This window comes from Equus quagga, unplaced genomic scaffold (genome assembly GCF_021613505.1).
Source record: "Equus quagga isolate Etosha38 unplaced genomic scaffold, UCLA_HA_Equagga_1.0 HiC_scaffold_3284_RagTag, whole genome shotgun sequence".
NCBI classification, from domain to species: Eukaryota; Metazoa; Chordata; class Mammalia; order Perissodactyla; family Equidae; genus Equus; species Equus quagga.
In genome coordinates this window covers 1-23,901 of record NW_025793574.1, presented here as the reverse complement: position 1 = coordinate 23,901, position 23,901 = coordinate 1, and the positions used below count along the sequence as shown (strand labels likewise).

General features: G+C 47.9%; 4 non-coding genes across 4 annotated transcripts; 2 read left to right on the top strand and 2 right to left on the bottom strand.

The window, feature by feature from the left end:
• Positions 1–1,639: 1,639 nt before the first annotated feature.
• TRNAE-CUC (transfer RNA glutamic acid (anticodon CUC)) lies at positions 1,640–1,725 on the bottom strand. The gene is given in 2 exon segments: positions 1,640–1,674; positions 1,689–1,725. It is a non-coding gene; the product is annotated as a tRNA-Glu (tRNA).
• A 4,445-nt stretch (positions 1,726–6,170) lies between these two features.
• On the top strand, positions 6,171–6,244 carry TRNAN-GUU (transfer RNA asparagine (anticodon GUU)). Its single transcript has one exon. It is a non-coding gene; the product is annotated as a tRNA-Asn (tRNA).
• A 5,981-nt stretch (positions 6,245–12,225) lies between these two features.
• On the bottom strand, positions 12,226–12,298 carry TRNAV-CAC (transfer RNA valine (anticodon CAC)). The gene has a single exon. It is a non-coding gene; the product is annotated as a tRNA-Val (tRNA).
• A 10,784-nt stretch (positions 12,299–23,082) lies between these two features.
• Positions 23,083–23,154, top strand: TRNAQ-CUG (transfer RNA glutamine (anticodon CUG)). Its single transcript has one exon. It is a non-coding gene; the product is annotated as a tRNA-Gln (tRNA).
• The last annotated feature ends 747 nt before the right edge of the window (positions 23,155–23,901 follow it).

Genomic DNA, 23,901 nt, shown 5'->3' with positions numbered 1-23,901 from the left:
TCCACTCTCTTTTACAGTTCTATGAGTTTTGGCAAGTCGATGATGTCACGTATCCACCATTACCGTGTCATACAGATTACATTTGATGCCCTGAAAAATCCCCTGTACTCCACCTAATCATTTTTGTCACCTTCCCCTCCAAATCTGGGCAACCACTGATCTTTTTTTACTTTTGTCTTTTCAACAATATCATATAGTTGGAATCATGCAGTGTGTGGTCTTTTCAGACCGGCATCTTTCACTTGGCAATATGAACATAAGATTCTCTCATGCCTTTTTGTGGTAGTCCATTCCTTGTTATTGCTTAAAATGATTCCATGGTTTGTTCAATCCATTCACCTATTGAAGGATGTCTTGGTTGCTTCCAGATTGGGCCGATTATGAATAAAGCTGTTATGGATATTCATGTGTGAATTTCTGTATGGATATAAGGTTTCAACAAATTTGGGTAAATACCTACAATCATGATGCTGGGTCATATGGTAAGACTATGTTTAGCCTCGTAAGAAACCGCCAGACTCTCTCCCCAAATGGCTGTACCATTTTGCATTCCCCCGAGCAACAAATGATGGTTTCCATTGCTCCACAATTCACCAGCATTTGGTATGGTTAGTTTTTTGGGTTTAACCATTCTAGCCATTTGGTGTATAGTAGTAGCCCATTGTTGTTTCAATTTGCAATTCCCTAGCGGACACGATGTTGAGCATCTTTTCATATACTGGATTGCCATCTGTTCATCTGTATAATCTGTATGTCTTCTTTGGTGAGGTGTCCATTCAATCTTTTGCCCATTTTTAATTGGGTTTTTAAATTTTTCTTATTGAGTTTTAGAGTTCCTTGCATGTTTTGGATACAAGTCCTTAATCAGATATGTTTTGCAAATATTTTCTCTCAGTCTGCTGTTTGTCTTTTCACAGGCCTTCCGAGCGAGTGTGGAAGGCAAAAGGGAAAACGCTCTCAGAGCTTGGTGGAGCCTACACAGTTTACACGCTACAGCCTTTGTAGAAATAGTCGTGGGATTTGACTGTGGTACCATCGTTTTGATATTCTGGTGCTGATTTTCACTCCTGCGTTTCTCTTACAGCAGCAGTAAGAGTTTGCCATTTTGTGGGTACTTCACGTGCTGCCTTTGTGGGGTCAGTCAACATCAGCTCCTTACCCCGCTTAATCCACAAACGGGACAGGCCTCAAGGACCTGACCCCACCGCTCACCTTCCCCTCAACCTCCGCGGGCATCGCCTCCGGACACCTCTTTCGTCCGAAGGCCTCGGGAGCGTCTTATCTGCGACCTGGGCTGGGGAGGCCCAGCCGACCAGCCCATTTGCAGGGCCCGCACCAACAGGCCACCTGGGCTTGGCCTCGTCTCGGTCACAGAGAGCTCAGCCAGATCCGCGCCGCCTCGGGTGCAGCCCCACAGGGCTTTGAGGGTCTGCAGGGCTGTGTAAACCTGAGCAAGATGCGTAGCAGCCCTGTGAAGGCGCTTCTGCGGGTGGCTGACGTGGAGACAAGCAAGAGCGATGTGCCCTGAGAAGCGGCCCGCCCTTATTTCCCTTCCTCTGCTGGAGTTGAAGACTCGGTGCGAGGAGCAGAGAGCACGAGCCCTCAGCAGAGGAAAGGAAGATTCGTGTGTGCAAAAGGACTCCCTGACCGGGAATCGAACCCGGGCCGCGGCGGTGAAAGCGAAGCAGTGAGAGCGCCGTATCCTAGCCATTAGACCACCAGGGAACCAGCAGCTGTCGCATCTCTTCGTTGCTTCACAGGAGAGGGACGTTTGCTGTGCGCTCTGGGAGGCCTTCGGCCTCTGGGAGGCAGTCACGCGTCTTAAACCAGGAATCCTTTCGTAAAGCCCTTCCCTCCCTGCTTTCTCCGGAAAAGGGAGCCCGCAGGCGACGCACCGAGCGCCCCCGAGGCCCGCCAAGGCCACCCTTGCCGGAGCGAGTCGCCATTCACTGCAGCACCTCTGAACTGCCCTGGAAACGCCACTCCTCGAGGCGCCACGTGAGGAGAGAAGGTCGCGGGGGCCGGGGAGTGGACGAGGTTCGCGGGAGGAGATGGGACGGGAGGCGCCCAGGGTGAGAAGGGGCCGAGCACCGAGATCTGAGTCCTTGGCACCTCCAGCCTCCCAAAGGACTCAGGTGGATGCAGGAACGGAGACAGACGATGGACGGGAAAGGCTTTCAAGCAAGTCTCCTTTCCAGGCGGCCGCAAACGGGATTCCGGATCTTCCCGCTACAACCCGCTGCACCTGCAGTTTTCCTGCCTTAGTCGATGCCAGCTCCATCCTTCCCTGTGCTCAGACCGAAAGACTCAGCCTTCTCTCCGTCGCCGGAGTTTTCCTCAGACCCCACATCCAATTAGTCAAGAATTCCTGTTTTCTCGTCCGTCAGGCGGGTGGGACATTGATCCACATTGGGTTTTCTCAGCCTCGGCCGGGTTGACAGTCAGGATCGGCTCTTTTTTTGTGGGGGGTGAGGGCTCCCCCGTGGATTGCAGGACGTTTAGTGACCTCCCTGGCCTTTGATGATTTGATGGCAGAGGATAACTCTCCCACCCTCCTCCCCCCAGGTGTGACAATCAAAAGTATCTCCAGACAAGGCCTGGGGTCACACTAGGGGGCTGGGGCCTGTGGACCGGGGACCCAAATCGTCCTGGATTGAGAACCAGCGATGGGCACAGTCCCTCTTGTTCTTCGTCTCTGAACTTGTGCAGATGACTCTCCTGATGAGGGTGCGGGGATCCATTCAACTCTCAGCCCCCTGGGCCCAATTGACCTTTAGGAATTGAGACTTTTATCTAGAGATCATGGGTCTTTTTGCCGTTAGGACTTTTCTTTGGCTCTGTCCTCAAACACAGCCTCTTTTGATCCTGTCCATGAGGGCCAGCCAGGCAGAGGAGTGGTTCCACTCTGTGAGGTTCCTCTTGCCCCTTCTGGAACTTGACACCTCTTGGGGTTCAACCTGCAGAGAAGCTTTAGGGGCCACTTTACTCGACTTCCTCAGGCATCCCCGAAGAGTAGGTGCACTGGGCAGGTGGAAGAATGGGCTTTCACTGCGGCGCCGGACCCGCGGTGCCCAACCTCCACGCCTGGCACGCAGTTTTCCGGGCTCCCCCTAGACCCGCCCGAGGGGAGTTACGTCCTGGGAGACAACCAGGCTGAGAGGGACACCTAGGGGAAACCAGCTGCCTGCTTCAGTTCCATAGAGGGAGCCAGAAAGTGTCCTGACAGGAGAGAAAGGCCGGGGGTCCTCCCTTATTGGGTAGGTGGAAGAGAGACTAAAGGGAAGAGGAGAAAAATCCTATGAGGTTTCTGGATCTACAGTTAGCGTGAAGTCGACGTCCTCTGGCACAGTGGTCTCCCGTGACTGGTGAAGGTAAGTGGAGTCCCGTCTGAAGTTTGCCAAAGTAGTCAAAGCAGAGGACGATGACCCATGTACTGGTGAATAGGCCATCCCAGGCCCACCCACTTGGTAGTACCTGAACTTCCCTACCCAAGATTTCTGTGGATGCAACTGAATACATTTTATTTTCCCCATCGCTCTTCTTTGAAGAAGGGATCGATCTGATGAGAAGCATGTGCAACAACCTACAGTAAGGAAAGCAACTATTGTTGAGAGTGTCACATTCCTCTCACACCCCCTTAATTTAAGTGGCACTTCCCAAGGTAGAGTCCCCAAGTTGGGCCCATTCTAAGTTTAATGCACAGTTGGTGGAACCTAAGAGAAGACTAGAAGGTCCACGGGTGAATATTTGAATCACGGTAGGGCATTTTTGTGTAAGCGTGCATTCCAAACTCACAAATCAAACATATGGAGTTCGTCCGTGCCTTTTCTACAAAGATGGGGAAGAAGAATTATACAGAAACAAATGGAAGACATCATAGAATGGCCTCAAGTGTCTGCTGCTTCCACGGAAGTTCTTCTTCCCTGGATATGCTCATCAATGTCTTCTCTTTTTCCAAAATATGACATCCAGTCCCAGATGCTAAAATCAGTTTTCTGGTTCCAGCCTGTTTTTTCACCCTCTCTGTATCTCTGCCTCTTCCTTCTCTTCTTTCTTATGCAGAAAAAGTCGGCTCTCCCTCAGCCTCCAATCTGCAACACGGTGCCCAAAGATCAGCTTAGCAGATTAGGGACCTTCTGTGGGACTCTGTGTCAAAAACAGTATGAAGTGTAGTTCTCTTGTTGGCCCAATCTGGCAGATGAAAATGTTGAGGCCCTGCCCAAAGTTCAGAACTAGCAGAAGTAAAACCACTGGATCACTGAAGTAGTCATAAGTAAAAGTTTGTTGTGCACAAAAAGACAGTGTGGGAACTGGGAGCACTCAAATCGAATATAGAAAGATGCCCAGAGGTATAGTGTCATAAAGCAGCTCATAGAGTGAGGAGGCAGTGGCTGATCATTCTTCCCAGGGATGGGCCATAACCTCAGAGTTTTACCGGCGATAGGGAATTGGTTAAAGTGGTTACCTCATATCAATTTTGGGGAACGGTTTAAGTTTCATTTATGATTTCACAGGTACTAACAAGAAGTGGCCCTTGAAGTTCCACTTGTTTTACAAAATAGTCTACATTAGCTTTTGCTTGTATGACTAAACTGGTTTGTCTGCTCAGGGAATTTTCAAGTCTGATCTCCATTTGTGTTTGATTTTAACAATTTCCCCCTCTTGGTCATGTTCTCAGCCTGCTCCACCAGTGTAGTGTTACTCTCAGTTACCACTGTCGATGTAGTCAGGCCTAAGATTCACATATTCGCTGTCTCTGCTAGTTGAGTCGTCAGGGCAGAGGGGCCTGTGGTCACCATTATCATCACGTATGTGGTTATTGTTGAGTTCCTCCAGTTGTCTGATCCTGATGGGTACCATTGAGTGTATGAGTGGCTGCCAACAGGCATTTAAAATCCTTGAGTGTATACAATGCACCAGAGAGGTATTAACCAGGGCCCTAAGGAGAACAATAGCCAAGGATTGAAAAAGTTCCCGGAGCACAGATTCCCAGGAGCCAAGGTTTAACCAGCTAAGCAGGTCTACAGAAGAGGTATCACTTATCTGATGAACAATTTTATGTGGTCTTTAAGAGCCTTTAGATTCTGAGTAACACAGACACAGTAGTTTTCGTCAGTTGTGCCACTGAGCCTCCTGCTGAGCATTTAGAGCATCAAGGACGCTCCTCTTCCAAAATACCACCGGAGATAAACCATTTACCGCACTGTAGGGTTTCCTTCCCTTCTCCTGACTGCCTTGCGCCCGGTGGCAAGTGGAAAGAGCTGCTCTCTGGCCTCCAGGTAAGGGGCGCAGCCCCGTGCGGAATTCAACACAGAGTAAAAGCGAAACGCCAGGCATGACAGACAAGATTGCCGTGACTCGGATTAGAACCGAGGTTGCTGAGGCCACAACGCAGAGTACTAACCACTATACGATCACGGCGCGCCAGAGCCCCAGCAGCAATCCCCACCCTTGCTCTATGAATTTTGATGAAACATCATTCCAATAACTCCGCTGCTTTGTTCTTGCACAACTGCAGGCGCTCCTGTTCTCTTTCGTGCCCGCTCTCCATCCCCCCCCACCCTTCCTCTCCATTCCGGTACATGATTTGAAAAAAACAACAAAACAATTCTCACCTTCCCAAATCCGGCGCGCATCTCTGCCCAGGACTCCTGGGAAGTCTTCTTGTCCTCCGCCCACGCCTCCCCCACTTCTGTCCCGGCTCTTGGCCTTTGCCCCTTTCGCCCACCCCGACTCCCTCCTTCCGGCTCCCTCCCCGCTCCGCCCGCGGACCAGCTGAGTGGAGTGAGGGGAGCGCCGGCGGCGCAGATTGTCGGATGAAGGCGGAGCAAACGGGACAAGCCGCCCGTCACCAGAGCCCACGGCGGGTACAGCTTCCCTTGGGCCCCACTCGGCCCAGGCCCGGGGGGTCGCGGCCCCAGGTGTCTCCCTGGTGCTGGCATCTGAGGCGGGTGTGGAGCAAGGCGGGGTGAGGCCGCTCGGCTGCCCTTCTGCCTCCGGAATCACTCAACGCGCGGCTCTCAAAGGCGATCAACACGCTGCGCCGACTCCGCGTGTCGGGTTTTCTGAGGCTCTGGAGCCGGCACTGCTGTCCTGCAAGGGCGGGTGGCTCCGCCTGGCGTTGAATCAGTGACTACTCCCTGAAGGGGGCGGAGGTAGAGCCTCTGCGTGTCTCTGTGGCGCAATCGGTTAGCGCGTTCGGCTGTTAACCGAAAGGTTGGTGGTTCAAGCCCACCCAGGGACGAGCCTCACATTTTTAGGTTGTAGACGTGTTTGCAGTTGTTCCTACTCTGCACATCCTCTCAGGTACAGGCGGAGAGACGCCTCCTCCGCCGGTACCCTCCTATTCTCTGTGTCTTGTGCACAAAAGGGGGACCTAAGTCAACATCATAAGGTCATCACAGATCCTCCCAGAAGAGCTCGGGAGGAAAACAGGTCTCTGGGAGTACGGAAATCCTTGAGGGAGTACACACATCGTCGTGGCTCGGAATTCTTTTTCACGGTGGAGTTTCTTCCATCATTGGTTGGGACTAGTATTTACTTAACCCTTTCCAGACACGTTTTAAGTTAAGTTGGTTCTAGGATTTTATGATTACAAATAATGCTGTAGTCATCATTCTTGCACACATATCTTTGGCCACTTGCCCCAGTATTTCTATAGGGTGGAGTCCTGGAAGAGCAATTGCTCTGTCATAGTGTTTACACGGCTTCTGTATGGTTCCATTTCTCTCCTTTGTTGGCTTATTCGCTATGACTCTTTGTCATTTCAGCGACTGCTTTAGGATTCACAGCACACATCTGCAACTTACCACAGTCTGCCTTCAAGTGGTATCATGCCTCTCCACATTTCTCCCCTACCGCCTGTATGATATCGCTGTCCTGCACTGCACTTTACACACGTTATAAACCCCACAATCCGTCGTTGTTACTTTTGTTTAATCTGTCCCATGGTTTTAAAGAGGCTTAAATACTAAGAAAAAATCTTAAATATTTTCCTGTGCAGATACCGTTACTGTTGTCCGTCATCCCTTTGTGTACATCCAGAGTTCCATCTGGCATCAGTGTCCTTCTTCCTGGAGGACTCCTTCAATGTTTCTTGTAGTGTACATCTGCTAATGACGAATTCTTTCAGACTTTGTATGTCTGTAAAAGTCGTTAGTTACCTTCATTTTTGAAAGACTTTTTTGGGGGAGGAAGCATACAATTCCATGTTGACTTTTTTTCCCCTCAGTCATTTATAGATATTGCTCCACTGTCTTCTCACTTGTACTGCTTCTGATGAGAAATCTGATATCATCTTTATTTTTGTTTTCTGTATGTACCATGTCATTTTGCCATGGCTGCTTTGGAGAGTTTTTCGTTTTCAATGGATTCGAGCAATTGAATTATATTGTGACTGGACGCAGTTTTCTTCGCGTTTCTTGTGGTCCTTCATTGTGCTCATTTGGCTCCTTAGATCAGTGGGTTTATAATTTTTATTATAACTGGAAATTTTTCTGTCGTTGTTTCTTCTAAAATTATTTCTTCATCCCAAGTCTTTCCCCGGACTCAATTACTCGTATATTAGGCCTTTGAAAGTTGCCCTAGCATTCACTGATAGATGTGTATTAGAAAAAATGTTTTTGACTGAGTTTCATTTTGTACATTTTCAATTGTTCTTGGCTTTGTGTCCCCTGATCCTTTTCTTCTGCAATGTCTAACTGCTGTTGATTCCATCTGGCGAGCCTGTTATCTCAGGTGTTACAGTTTCCATCTCTAAAGTTTGATTCTGTCCATTTGTATATGCTCCACGTTTCTACTTAACTCCATGGACGTATGTGACACAGTCAGAATAACTGTTTTAAAGGCCTCTCTGTTAATTTTAACATTGTGTCAGTTTTGGTTCAATTTCACTTGGTTGATTTTTCTTCTCATTAAGGATCATGTTTTCCTGCCTCTCCACACGCCTGGCGTTCTTTGATTGGATGCCAGACATTGTGAAAGTTTTCCTTCTTGGGTACTGGCTATCTTGGTATTCCTATAAATCTTCTTGAGTTTTGTTCTGGGGTACAGCGAAGTGACTTTTAAACAGTTTGATTCCTTTGGATCCTGCTTTTATGATTTTTTTTTTTAGATGGATCAGTCTGGGGCTGGTTATTCCCACCACTGAAACAAGACCTTCCTGGGTGTTCTTCCCAATGGCCCATGAATTACGAATAGTCCAGTCTGGCAGGTGGGAGCAAGTATAATTTCCTATCCTGGGTGAGCACCAAGCACTGTTCCATGATCTTTTCAGAAGTCTCTTCCCTTGGCCTCAGGCAGTTTCTTCATAAGCGTGCCCTGATCAGTACTCTGCTGAATACTCGAATATGCCTGAATACACATATGCCTGGATTCTCTCTCTGTCCATCTCTCTTGTCGCTTGATCTTTGTCCTATGAACTCTAGCTGCCTTGCTCTCTGTGGAAATTCAGCTTCATGCCCACAATCCAAGGAGCTGGCCTCAGATCCCCCTCCTCGTGCCCAGCCTGGAAACTCTCTGAGAGCAACAATTATCCCATTTGAGACAAATCATAGAAAGCAACAGAACCCTGCACCTGACAACGCACCTTGTGCAGACCTGGACCCTTAGAGTTGTCGGCTCACCTTCCCTTGGTTCTTCTGTTGAGTTTCTTGAGCAACAAAAAGACCTCTGTGGCTTTTACACACTAAATCTGGTTCTTGGACATTCTCTCTCTCTCTCCACATAGGTGTCTGTGTCTGTCTGTCTGTCTCTCATACTCTAGGCTGCCCCGAAGCTTACCCACTTTCTTCTCCTCCTCTTCAGCTTCCCAGGACCTCGCATTAGAATGCCTGCAATTTTCAAGCATTTATTAGGTGTTTACTAGATGCCAGGCCCTGCTCTGGGAGAGATGCTGCATCTTGAACAAATGGAAGGTCCCTGCCCCGTGGTGCCCACGTCTGGAGGCATCAGAAAGGGGCAGAGCGGTGGGAGCACAATTGGTTCATGTTCTTCCCAGGGGCCTCTGCCAACCCGGGCCTAAGGGTGCTAGTGGGGAGCACCACCAGAGAAGCACAGCAAAGAACGGGAAGATGGATGACTCTAGATCCAGAAGGCGTGACCAAGAACCAGGATTTTTTCTTTCTTTCTTTTCCTTTAATAAACAGGCACCTCAGGAAAACAGCAGACCTCCAGTGACAGCTCCTTACTTCCTGGAGCAGGCATTGCTGGTGTTTACACTTCTTAAAGTGACAATGATGGCCAAGCTCACCAACACCCCCTAAGGGGACCCACACCTCGTCTGAACCTATTAACGTATGGTCACTCTATAATCTATAAAAATATCATTAGCTTTATATTAACACAGTGTTTTGTTGTTTCCATCCTGATTAGAAGATCTCCAGGCAAAGATTATGCATTAATTAGCATAATCTAATGTCAGTCAGAGAACTTAAAGAGAATGGTAGGTCTTAACATCTCAAAGTGAGCTGACACATAATAAAGAAAGACATGTTGGGATCGTATATTAGATGATACCTAAAGACGTTTACGCAAAAGAAGCACGTGGAATAATTGAGTCACCGTGATCTCTAGAATTATAAGACTTAATCTCCATTTAGAAGATATTATATGATATATTTCGTTTACTGAACATGTAATTTTAAATTTTATAAACTTAAATATTTGTTGGAATTAAAGTTTGCTTACTTGACCAGTAAAACCAGTGTAGGAAATTTAGGCAGGTCAGTGTCATTAGGATCTTGAAGAGAAAATAATTCCAAGACTTGTATAAACTAGAATACTATGCCACCAATACTTTCTACATTATTAGAAAATCTGGACAACAACAGAGAGCAGTTCTTAGACCAAAATTATTAAACCAGTGTGATGCATACAAGGAGTCATCGTTAGATATATGACATGACATAAACATTCTCTATGCCATTACGTGTCAATTATGAAAATTCTTTAAAATGTTTTAAAGTATTCAAGATTCATCCTTATTATCAACTTGAATTCTTTCCTTGTGCCCAGCACTGAGACCACTAATTTATCCACAGCTAAACCTTTTTCTTTTTTTCCCCCTGAGTCACAGGTTCAGCAAGAAAGGAAGTGCAAGAAAAAAAAAATCCATCAATAGCTTTTATGGACTTCACTGGAATCCTACTCACCATCTGACTTTGGGGAGAGGCACAACTGGGTACGCAGCCCGAATCAGGTTGCCTCTGTCTGCTTGGACTCAGACTGAACCCAGGACCAGGTCAGGGTCAGGTCAAGACAAGACTAAGCACCATTCTCACAGGGCAGCCGCCTACCTGACAGTGCCAGATGCAGGATTCTGGAAAGGTGTTGAGAACTCTCCCCTTCCCTCCGTTGCATTTTCCACCTGCTCCCCTCACCCTTCCACCACAAGAAAGGATCCTTCACCTTTTTGTCAGGTCAGAACTCTTGAAGATCCCAGCAGGGCAGAGAGAGCCAGGCAGGAGCCAAGGGGGCAGCTGCGCTCCCCTGGAGGGTCTCCCTGAAGAGGTGGGCAGCGCTAGAGCTCAGGCGGACCCAAGACCCCACTGCCCGCCAAAGCAACGAGGAGGAGTCCGGAGGGCAGGTGGTGCTGGGGAGACTGACGACCTATCTGTTCCTCCAAGCAGAGGGCGGGCCTGGCCTGCACTGTCGGGGAGAAGGGGAGAGCCCAATCAAACTCCGCCTGAAGCTTCTCTATAGCCTGGAGGACGCGGGTGTCAGGTTCCTGAAAGGGCAAGAGGGGTCTCCTCCAGAGGACAAAGGCCTCCCCTGTCCTTGGAGGAAAAGTCCTCCAGCTGGTTCCAAGGGACCTTGTGAAAGGAAAGGGGCAACAGCGGTCCACTAATGATCCTGAGATGTCTGCAATTACTCTCAAAGGTTGTCGCAAATCACGAATATGTGGAGGAAGAGTGAGAAAGCCAAAGTGGGAAAGGGCTAACTGGTGCATTTAGGTGAAGAAATACAATGCCTGCAACTTTTTTGAATGTTTCAATTCTTTTTAAGCAGCGATTGGAACTTAAGTCCCAAGTTCTCTTTAGATGAAAATTCAAAGTGAGACATTAGGTTTCTGAGACAAGGGAGGAGGAGTGCAGGCTGCCCATCACATCTCACCTCTGCAGCCTGGGAGATGCCGTGGCCCCTGTGGCCTGGCCTCCCGCAGAGGCTCTTCCCTGCGTCTGGAGCTTGAGGCCCACCTCACCTCTGGGGGTGAAGAGAAGACTCCTGCATGCGGAGCCGTGCCCAGAGACGTCGCTGATGGGGAACCAATCCCGGAGCCCAGTGAAAGTGCCAACTCCTAGCCTCAGGCCACCAGGGAGTCACACAAGGGCTCTAACTTGGCCTCTCCAGGTGACAATTCTGAAAGCAAAGGTTCGATTTCTGAGACGCGGAGAGCAGAAGCACAGGCGAGTCCCAGCGGCCCAGGGCTGACCGCAGCTGTGCGGGGCCCCCAGCCCTCAGCCGGCTGCTCATCACCCTTCACCTCTCTCAGTCCGGGGGACGCTCGGAACGCTTTGGGCTCTGAGGCCTGACCACAGGGGGACTTGTCTGTCTTCCCTTCTGGTGTAGCTTTAGCACTGTGTGCGGTAGAGCCAAGGACGTGCTCTTTCCGAACCTCGGTTTCCTTCTGAGTAAGGGGCGCCCTTGGCTCTGAGGGGGTGAGGAGCTGAGCCGGTCTGCGCCCTGATCACTGAACTGGCTCAAGCGGCTCTCCTGACAACGGCACGTGTACAGGCTCCTTTTCGTGCCCAGACCAGCTTGACCGGGGGAGCACGAGGCTCCGTCTCCGTGCCTTTGCCTGGAGCCCCAAGCGCAGGCTTCGGTTCTGCTTTCTTTTCCTCCGTCAGGCAAATGAACCTCTTCCGCAAGTGTGCTGGGAGGGGGAAAGCCAAGTGTGCTTCACAGGAAAGAAGTTCTTGGCTTTTAGAGACACGCTACCTGTCAGCCTGTCGAGAAGATTTCGGCGACAGAGGAGAAGGTTCGGGGCTCTCTGGATCCCAAGGTAGGCTGAAGTCAGCCTAGTCCTGCGCCTGCCTTGCACTCACTGTGTCGCGGTCTCCATTGTGACTGAGAGCAGACAACCGAGGCCTGTTTCCTAGGGCTGAGTAACTGAAGTTGTGCCACGTTTCTCGTGAATGGAAAATGCAGCTGCGACCGCACCTCCACGCCCCGTCCCCTCCTCTGTTTGATTTGGCTGCATGAAGGTAAGTTTGAGGAAAAAGGGGTTGTTCCCGCCCGGTTTCGAACCGGGGACCTTTCGCGTGTGAGGCGAACGTGATAACCACTACACTACGGAAACAAGCGGTGTCGGAAGACTTAACAACATGTCCATGAAAACCTTAGGTCCTGCCGCAACCATTCTAGACGCCCAGGTTTTTTTAACTGGAAAGACTCCGGGAAGCACCAGCGACCCCTCAGTCAAGGAGACTGCGGTTCCGGGGAGGCCCTGGCTCCGGGTTCCGCGCCTACCCCCGAAGCCAGGGCCCTGGAACCCCACAGTTTGATCACACGCGGGATTTCCACTCCCAGGACTAGGCGCCCCTATGCAGGAGTCGCCCCCGCTGATCGCAGCTCCCGGAAGCTGCAGGAGCCGGCGGGTGGGGTGCGTCTGAACCCCGGGCGCCCGCCGCCGCCCATGAGTCCTGACGTCGCCCCTCCGGGGCTGTGGACGCGCGCCTTGGTGGTCCTTTTCACAGCCACATAGAGCTATGCAACCTTGGTGTGGATTAGGTGATGTAGGAGTAGAATGGTCATGTCAGCAATAGGGAGACAGGGGTAGAATTTTTGTCCCATCTCCAGGACACTGCGTTTGACCCTCAAGAACGGCGTTTTAATGACTTTTGCAAAGCTGATTTCTCTACCGCACATACAAGACCGCAGTATAAGAATGGAAGTCACGGAAACAATGGCCTTAGAGGACACATAGGGAAAAAGTTTTGAGGTAGGACTTGAACAGTGATGGAGATGTCTTGACCCTCAATGGGAGCCAAATGGCCTAGCCCAGGGAAGCTCTGGCACCTCATGGGCTCCGATCCGGTGGCCATTACCCTTCTTTCCCGAGTCCCTCCTGAGCAAAAGAGCATCCTGGAGCAAAGCAAGAGGGCAACAGGTTTCCCACCAGAAGCAGAGGGTGAGACACAAGGACCAGAGTGGAGGAGCAGAGAGGTTTAGACACAGAGAGAATTACAACGGGTTTGTTACCTATACTCCAACGGGGAACTGGCTTTATTTAAAGACTGGGAAAGACCTGTCTTCCAATGGCTCGAGGCTTAAACTTTCCGTGGAAGTGTGTCCGCCTGGAACATAGTTCAAAGCTAGCTATGGTGTGTATACAGACGCTAATACAAAAACTATATTTAAATAGTGGTAGTAAATAAGAGATTTGAATGTTAGCTCACATGTTTACTCATAAAAATGGGAAACATTAGAATGTTGTTATGAAACAAAGACAAAAAACAATTTATAAAAGAGACAGAAGAGAGGAAAAAGAAACCACAGATAGCTTGGGAATGGGGAATTGTATTTATGTTTTCCTTGAGAGACGGATGAGCAGAAAGGCACCAAACGGCTTGTTCTGGTGAAGCTGACAAAGTCATCAGGTAAACAATTTTGGCTATTTATAGATACTCCAAAAGTTCTCGAAGGTTTGGCTGTGGAATGAATGGGGCAACTTTCTTTGTGTAATACCTGCCAGTGTCCTTCCTTTGGCACCTCTGAGTCAGTTAAGCCTAATTGTGCTATCTTCCTCATCAGGATTTCTCAATCTCCTGTCTCCCCCTTTTGGGGGTCACAATTATTCTCAAAAGAGCAGATTTGACCATGGGCACTTTGGTCTCTCTTTGACACAGTATTGACAGTTGGATATCAGCTTAAAGTAATGGTCATGAGCAACACTTAGGTAATCAGATATCAGATTGTGGAGAAAAGTAAAAAACCTGAGACCAGCAAAAATATCACAATAAAGATTTTGAACTTACTTTGCTTCCAACAGCCCAGGCCAAACCAGAAGAATAAGTCTCAACATCACTTTAGCAATAATCAGGTGGCTTTCAACTTTCTTTGTTGAAGCATAATAAATATAAAGAACCTAATGTGTACACTTCAAAAACCTTTACCAATGTTAACTGACCTAAATAACTACTGATGTGGCACCCGGACTGAGGTGTAGCATGTTTCCAGACCCCAGAAAGCTTCCTCGTGACTCTTCCCATGCAAGAGCTCACAGAGTCATCTCCACCCCCACCACTCACCAACTTCCTTCAATATCTGTTAGTTTTTCCTGCCCTTTACTTTCATATAAATTGAATTATAAAGTATGTACAGGGTTTTTCTATGGGAGAGGGGCATGGGTCTGACTCCTGTCATTTCAACATTATGTTTATGAAATGTATGCATGTTTTTCATGCAGTTCTTTGTTTCCGTGTGTGTTCCTTGTATGAATATACCTCAACATATGTATTTCTTCTACTGTTGTTGGACACATGAGTTGTTTGCAGTTTGGATATTTTGAATTGGTAGGAACAAACTTTTATATGGCTTTTGGTGGACATACTCACACATTTCTCTAGGGCAGCCCATTCCAATAGAAATATAATGCCAGTCATAGGAACTTTAAATTTCCTAGTAGGTATATTTTAAAAAGTAAAATGAAACAGGCAAAATCAATTTTAATAATATTTTATGAGACCTACTGTATCAAAAATATTATCACTGCAACATGAGACACTAGCACCATTTCAAGTGTTCAGTGGCTACACGTGTCTTGTAGCTACCATACTGGACAGTGCAGGCATAAGGTATAGAGCTAAAAGTAGAATCTCTGGGCCACAGCACACAAGTGTTTATGTATGGCCCTTAGTGATACTTCCAAAAATTCTTCCAGCATTGTTGAACATATTTATACTCTTACCAGAAATGGATGAGAGTTTCCAGGGCTCCCCAGCCTGTCAACAGTTGGAAATGTCAGTCTTTTTTTTAAAATCACGTTTATTGAGGTGATAGTCACATAAATTAAAATTCATGACATTAGATTACCCTACATATTTTTCAATGATATCATTTCTTTGCAAAGCTGGAGTTTGGTGGTTGCTGTGATAAAAAGCAAGTACCATGCAAAAAGTCCATGTCAAACAGGAAATGCAGGTGGCAGTTTGAGAAGCTGTGCAGTGCACAACACCAAGGTATGTGAGTTTCAAATGTCAGAACACTGGAAACAACAAACCGTTCTACTGGAGTTTTGCAGAGAGTCAAGAGACCACATAAGAACATCCACAGGGGCCGGCCCTGTGGCCAAATAGTTAAGTTTGCACGCTCTGCTTTGGCACCTCCAGTGTTTCGAGGGTAGGATCCTAGGCGTGGACCTAGCACCCAAACATCAAGCCATGCTGAGGTGGTGTCCCACATAGAAGAACTAGAAGGACCTACAAGTATATACTGGGGGATGTGGGGGAAAAGGGAAAAAAAGATTGGCAACAGATGTTAGCTCAGTGCCAATCTTTAAAAAAACAAACAAAAAAAGAACAACCACAGCACCAGCCACAAACCCACAAAAAAAGATGTGAACTCAGCAAACAACAGCATTCCCCAGATAAAATGACACTTTTGTTTTCAGCCAATGTATAAGGAGATTAGTGCAAACAGGAAAGGAGTGGGGAGGGAGAATTTGAATGCAATCAAAGATCATTCATTAATAAATCTACTTAATATTAGTTAAATGTTTCCAGTTAATTGTAGATATTGAAATTGTAAATTAAGCTCACACGTGTTGGGATGTGTGAATGCTGGAATCATTTATTGGTATACATGGAGTCATATATTAGATGACACCTAAAAATATTTACTAAAATTTGTAAACGGAATAATTGAGTCCTCTGGTTGCTAGAATTATAAGAATTTATCCCCCTTTAAAGGTATTGTCTGGTATATTTAATTTACTTGAGCACATAACTTTAAAATTTTATCAGTTGAAATACTTATTGGAAGTAATGTTTGCTTCTTTGACTAGTACAACCAGTATAGGAAATTTAGGAAGTCCAACTTAATCAGGATTTTCAAGCCAAAATAAACCCAAGACTTGTACTTACTAGAGGATTATGTTACCACTATTTTCTACATTATGAGAAAATCTGAATGAAAATGTATAATAGTTTTTATATTAAAATTATTAAACCATTCTAATTTTTCTGTCACCTTGATAAATAAAAAAATCCAACATGACATAAACTTTTTCAATGCCATTATATATAAAATGTTTAAATTATTTAAATTGTTGAAAAGTATGAAGATTCCTCTCTGTTATCAATTTCATTTCTTTTCTTTCTTTGCACCAAGCAATCAAGACCATGAATTTAATCTACAGCTAGATCTTTTATTTCTCCGCGTTACAAATTCAGCAACAAAGTTTTCCCTTAAGGAAATATCTCATTTAAGGCACAACCAGTGACATATTTTTTCTAGAAATTCTTAAATTTATATATAAATTTATATAAGTGATTATTACTGTCATTAAGCTTACAGGGCTGTAACGCCTTTAAATAAGAGACCTAATTTGTCTATTCCCTCCAGAGAAAGAGAAAGTATATTGACTTGTTTCTGAGAAAATGTATTTATAAAAGGGAAAAATTCCATCAAACTACTGGGCATTCTAAACTTTATTTAAGGCGGAAACAAAGGCAATGGTATCTCTGAACAACGCTTACCAGTGATGGAAACAAAAGGAAACGATTAAACAACATGAGGTCCTTGAAGGACCCTCATTGCTGAAAAGCAGAGTAATTCTATGATACCATTTTGAGACACACAAGACATTGTCTTTTCCAGGGTAGATATCTGTACATGAAGTAATTGCTTTTCATCCATTTTATTAAGTGCTGAACTTGCTTACAGTTCTGGAAAGTATTAAATCTTCGTTTTTATAGTTGTCAGAAGTGCTCATGTTGCTGATCTAGTTGCTTGTTTGTAATGATATAAATATGTTTCCTCTCCTTTCTGTAGTTGGATTTAACCAATCCTTAAAGGACATTTAATCTTTTTTCCAGCTATTTAAAAACTTGAGTATACCAGTTGAAGAATGTTGCCCCTTGCATGCTAGAAATTCAGTTTTCTTCCTGTACTAAGACCTTTAATTGAAGCAATTTATCAAAGCCAAGCGTTCCTGTGGAGGGACTGTATGTATTCAGATCATCCTTATTATAGATATTCCACTTTTTGCAGAAATTGACAACTTACAATTGGACCCATAAGGTTTTTACCAAGTTTTGGAAAGACAAGATGTAAACAACTTCTCATTGCTGCGGTCTGAAGTTCCGGCAAGTACCAGAATCATCAGGACAACAGGCAATTAAAAAAGGCTCACAGACTAGATTAGTGTCATCCACTATGTAACAGGGAATGGATCCCCATCAGCCACCACCCATCAGAGATTATCCCCAGATGTTCACCTCTTAAAATTAAAACCAAAGTCCCATACCGATGGGAGAAAGCAATGATGCACAAATGAGAGAGAGGAAAAAGACTCGTCCAATAACCACACTTTGTATGTAAAAGCCCAAGAGCTCAATTTTTCTGCACATGAGATTCAACAGAAGAACCCAGGGAACATGAGCCAACAGCTGTAAGGGTCCAGGTCTGCAGGAGGTGCCTGTTGGGCACAGGGTTCTACTGGCTCCAAGGATGTGTCTCCAATGGGTTAATTTTCACGGACATAGCCAAAACCCAAAAAACTGTCAAGGAAGAATATAGAGACAGTTATCTGCATGTGATTCACCACTGTAAAGGAGGGAGGACATCCATTAGATTGTTTTCTTCAAATAAATGCAAAATCAAGTTTTATTTTTTAAAAAAAGGAAAAAGTATCTGGAGCCAGGGAGATTTTTCTCCGCTGGGGTAAGCCACTTGGCAGTGAGCAAGGAGATCACTCTGACCAGTCTTCTCTGGATCCGGTTGACTAGGTCACCACAGAAAAGAATTACAGTCATTGGAGGACTTTGTATTCAATGACGGTACCCTGGAAATTTAGCTGTCCTTCATACGCAATAGAATATGTCTGTGTAATGTTCAAACACCCTTCTTTTGTAACTTCTGCTTAGTTAAGTCAGGAGGGGACCACTCCTCTTATGAGAACGTCATAGATGGATGTATAGAAAGGTTGTTGTGTTGGCAAGTAAAGGAAGAAAGGGACATTGAGAGAGTTGGAAAAGAAATTGGAATACAATTTGGTACCGCTTCTGTGGAAGGCAAATTTGCAGGATATACTCAAATTAGAAGCATGTAAAGACTATAATGTAGCAATTACACTTCCAGTTGTCTACACTATAGAAATACCCACATAGGTGGCCAAAGATATGTGAACAAGAATGAGAGTTGCAGCATTATTTGTAATCCTAAAACCATGAAACCAACGTAATTTAAAAAGCAATATGAAAAAGGTTAAAAAAATAATGCACAAACTATGGAAGAAGTGCCTTTGTCAAAAATAATGCAGAGGATAGTTATGATGATGATTCCAGTGACCACAACATCCAGGCAGTGTCCCGGGAACAGGATACTTTTGTTGGCCTCAGATTACAGATGACAAAATTGTGGCACATCAACACCAAATGCTGGTGAGGACATGGAGCCAAAGGAAATCTCACTCATTGCTGGTGGGAACACAAAGTGGTACAGCCACTTTGGAAGACAGTTTGGCAGTTTCTCACAAAACTAAAAATACTCTTACTGTATGATCAGGCAATCCTACTCCAAAGAAGTGGAAAAGTTATGCCCACAAAAAATTTGCACAGGGACGTTTATAGCAACTTCATTCACAATTGTCAAAACTTAGAAGCAATCAAGATGTCTTCCCAGAGTTAACTGGGTAAATAAACAGTGGTACGTGCAGACAGTGGAATGCTACTCAAGACTACAAAGAAATGAGCTATCAAGCCATGACAAGACATGGAGGAATCTTAAATGCATATTACTGAGTGAAAGAAGCCAATCTAAAAAGGCCACATTCTGTATGATTCCAACTCTATGACATTCTGGAAAAGGCAAAACTATGGCGAGAGTAAAAAATCAGTGGTTGCCAGAGGTGGGGCGAGGGGGATGAATAGGCAGAGCGGGAAGGACTTTCAGGATAGTGAAAATACTCTGTATGAGACGGGGATACATGCCATGACACATTTGTCCAAATCCATGGAATGCACACCACCAAGAGTGAACTGTAATGTAAACTATGGGCTTTAGGAGATTATGGTGTGTCAGTGTAGGTTCATCAGCTGTAACAAATGTACCACTCTGTTAGGGAATGTTGATAATGGGGGAGACTATGCATATGCTGGGGGTGGGGGGAGTGGGCAGGGAGCATATGGAAAGTCTCTGTACCTTCCCCTCAATTTTGCTGTGAACCTAAAAGGCTCTAAAAAATAAAGTCTTAATAAAAACAGTAACCACACTTGAGAAGCTCAATCTTCCCAAAGTAAGCATTTTGAAAAATGAATGCAAGCATCAGTAGAACATTAAACACACACACACACACACAAATATTGAAGGATAAAAAGTTTAACTTACTCATCCAAGCCCATAAAGGGGAGAATAAAAATTTTATTCCACCACACTAGGACAGGGTTCTTAGGTCTCTGTTTCAGGAATTCCTGTTGTACAGGTATAAGAGCCTGAAATCCCAGCAGATCTTGCATGAGAATCAGGTTGTAGGGGCCGGATGATGCTTGACATGTATTAGATGTGAGGTGGATGGGACCCAGAATACAGAAGGGTAAATTTTATGCAAGGAAACCTGCAGGTGATCAAGATTAGGAAACGTGGGATTGAGTTAAAAAGCACGCTCCTGTGAGCCTGGGTGAGTTCGAACCACCAACGCGCTAACCGATTGTACCACAAAGACACAGGAGACCGTGTTTTCCTGACCTCCTTAGGGAGTGAGCATCTACTAACACTGAGACTCTGTCACCCGCCTTACAGAACACTGCAAATTCCAAGGCCTCAGACAACCGGAGAAATTAACTCGATGAATCATGTTGTTTGTCTCCTTTGAAACCTGTGAGTTGGACGATTCCGAAGGTAGAAGGGCAGCCGAATGGCTCGCCCCTGACCCGCTTCAGAAGCCAGCACCCCTGGAGTCTCCCGGGGCCGCAACCCTTTCGGGCCTAAGTTGAGTGGGGTCCAAGGAAATCCGAACGCCCCGTGGTCTCCGGGCGTGGGTCTTCCCGTCACTTCGCCTTCACCCGACCGCCCTTCGTCACCCGCTGTTCCCAGGCCCGGGACCGATACGCGGGCTGCAACGTGTGCGAAGGACATACAGAGGTCAGAGAATGAGCGTTTGCCCATCCTTTCGAGAGGGCGTCGAGGCCCCTTCCTTCTTCGCATTCCTGGGTCCAGAACGGGAGCTTCACAACGGCAGGGGTCGTGGTGGTGGTCACCCGTGGGCCCCCTCGCCGAACACAGGGTCTGACACTCACCACGGCGCTCTGTTAGGACTTATTGAATGAGTACATCGTCTTTAGCTTTTAGTCCCATAAAGAACCCTGAGAATGGAAATAATGAAACGTTTCTCAAAGCGGAATTTCTTCTTAAAAGGTCTTTATTCCAGTTAATTGACTGCACAGCATTCCGTAGGGGGAGCCACGCTAAAGGCCTACAGTGACACGCTTGAGCTCCCTGCGCCCAGCTCCGCTGCGTTCTTCAGCTCAGTGCGGTCGGTGGGAGGCGGGGTGGGGGGGGCGGGAGGAGAAGGGGGGGGTCTCTTAGATATCTTTTGTACTTTGTTTGGATGTCCTCTGTTGGAGTATGAATGTCTTTTGTTGTATGGTGGAGGGGAGAGATTACCAGGAAAGCTCACTCTGCCATGATGATGACCTGCAGCTTCTGCGACTGTGCGATCCCTGTGTGCCGTTCCTGAGGTGGCCACGAGGGGGCCAGGTGGTCCTGCCCGAGAACCATTGCCTTTTTCGTACTTGAGTTAGTAGAAAGCAAGTCTTCCAGCCGATGCCGGGTCAAATACGAGTGGTCCTGGAACAGCGGTTCCTTACATTCAGTCACTGCCGCCTCAGGGTCGTCCTGGGTCTCCTAAGGCCCAGGCAGCCCAGACTCCAAGGAACTGGGTGTGGACGCTCAGTCGCCCCACTTTGGGGCCACCTCACTCAGCCTCCCAAAGACCCGCAATGAGTCCTGACCACAGAGAAACACATTCGTACTTCTCGCGTGGATGGAAAACATTCCCTCACCTTCCTCTCAGGCTGCGGAAACCCATCGCGATGTTCTGGTGGCATTCATTCCGTGCAAGGGGAGGAGGAGTGCACAGGGGCGTTCGCGAAGGAAGAAGGAGATGCGGGAGGACAGGAAAGCTGGGGAAAGGGGATGAGGAGAAAGAGAACGAGGAAGATGGAGAGGAGAGGAGAGGGGGTGTGCAATGGAGTGGGAGGAGGAATAGAGCTGGCGAAGGAGGGAGAGGGAAGAGGCAGGAGGAGAGGGAAGAGATGGGGGAGGGGTCACATTCCCAGGGTAGTTCTGTTCACCCGCCACCCTCACTCCAGGACCTGCCACCACCACCATATCCCCACCTCTCACCTCGGGCTCCCAGACCCAAGGTGCTTTCGCCCTTCAAGGACAGTCTCTCCACCCGTCATGGTTCTACCTTCATTTGATTCTCTCTCTGCCCCTTGTCTGAGCCCGGTTCTCGGTTCTCTGGGTTTCCTGGCCCTTCATTCTGTGTGATCTCTGAACATCCTTTCAAACAGAAAACAGATTCTTTTTCTGCTTACCGTCGGCCAGAGTCCATTTCTGTTCCTTGCAGTCATAAACCTTGACTGACCTTCAAGTTCTCCTGGAGGAGTGCTCTGTGTTTTTTGTTGCTGCTCAACTTCTTGGTTTTCCAGGAGGACATTTTGGCATCCCCTCACACTTTGAGGAGAAGAACAACTTCCTCTCCATAAGAAGAGTAGCTCCTTTGCCTCCTTTCTCCTTGATTCAACTCTCACCCAGTCGCTTGGGACAAAATACACCTTCCAGCAACACTGGGCCAGCAGCTTCTTTTCTTTCTTTTCCTGTTAATGCTAATTTTTCTGTTCCGTGTATTGGATCAGGGAAGAGACGGCTTTGGGACACAATGAAGAAATAAAGGGGAAAATGGAATACACAGATTATGATTTTGAGATATAATATGAATTTACATTTCTTACACATGTAAATATGTAGTGTGGTGGTATTTTGTGTACATAAATACTGTATGTACTGTTAAGACAACTTGGGTCCACATCCCCTACGACCCAGCGATGAAGCGCTCTTGGGTGCCCTGATAGTGTACATGTTTTAAATCCGTGCAGTTTCCGGGTCGTGATATATTGAGAAGGTGGAATGGAATTGACTTGGCCAAGCTCTCAGAAGAGAGTCTGTGGCTGTATAACTGTCAGGGCCCTGCCTCGTGGCCTCCACGGTGGGCGGTTGATTTTGAGACACCGCAGGCGAGTATGGTCTGGTTGGTCGGAGTGTTTGATATAAACGTTAAACACGGTTGATAACTCTGTATCGTGAATGTAACAACTATGCGTTTGTTGTAAGAAAGAATTACAACGACCACAACAAATCCCCCAGAGGTGCATGAAGAAGAAAAGGAAAGCTCCCCCGCCTCCCCACCCCGCTCCACTGCGGACACACCGTCGTATATATGACGTGGAGGAGGCGGTGGCGGCTTTGGGACGTGCTGGGTGCTGCGCGGCCAAGGGACCCAGGAAGTCCCAAGTCCCGCCCTGACAACCGTCTGCCCTCTCTGGGCCATGGGAAAAGTGAGAAGGCAACGAAGAGGAAAGCAAGGCTACTGTTTGCAGAAATGTCACCTCAGGACAGGAGACTCTGGTAAACTGAGGCGGAATAGGCGGCTTAGGAGGGAGGCATCAAGGGCTCCTCTTCCCGGGCCCAAAGCCCAAGAGTGGATCTCACCTCCTTTTCCGAGGTGCGAGTGAAGTGAGGAGAAGTCAATCAAAGGAGGGGGGCGCAGAGAGAAAGCGAGGCGGACGGCCACGCACGCAGCTCCACTGTCCCTGGAAGGGAAGCCTTGGGAGTGTGCGCGGAAGGCGCGGCGCCCGTGGGGGTTCCATGGTGTAATGGTGAGCACTCTGGACTCTGAATCCAGCGATCCGAGTTCAAATCTCGGTGGGACCTTGCCCTTCCCTTCAGGATAACGGCCACTTTTTACTCTTCAAACGGCTGCTCCCGGTCCCTCCCCCCTCCCGCTCCTGCCGCCGCGTCCCCCGCTCTCTCCCGCCTCCTCCGCGGGAGTCGGGGTCCCGGACACCGGGTTCTGTGCGGGCGCGTCCACACGGACAGGGCCGGCGTGGCGGGGTCCCTCCCAGCCTGCGGTGCCCCCGCTGGCCCCGCGCAGCTCTGCCCGTCGCGGCGCCTCGGAGGCCCCGGCCCCGCCGCCCAGGGTCCCGGCGACCGAGCCAGGGCCAGCCCCTCGGCAGGGTCACCCTCGGGCCTCGGGGCCAAAGGCAGAGGCGGCGTCCGCTCCGTCCCGCACCACGAGGGGCCCCCGCGCGGCCCGTCTTGTCTTCGGACCCGCGGGCTCCTGGTGGGAGAGAGAGGGGTCCGCGGGAGACGCGGGGAGGGAGGCGGCGGCCGGCGCGGCCCTCGGCCAGGGTGTCTGGGTTTCGGGGTCGACGCTTCGAGACCCGGCCTGGAGGCGCCGTCTTTTCTTTAAACGACCCGTTTCATTCAGAGTGTTCATTTATTCTAAGTCTGACGCACTCGGGCTGCGGTCAGAACGTCCAGCTCCTAAGTCCCCGCGGGACGCTCAAGGCCGCTGTCACACTCGACTTCGGAGCCCGACCCCCGGGGGTCTCCTCCCTCCGCCCCCAGCTGCGCCGGAACCAGGACTCCGGGCCGCGGAGCCCGGCGTCGGTGGAGACC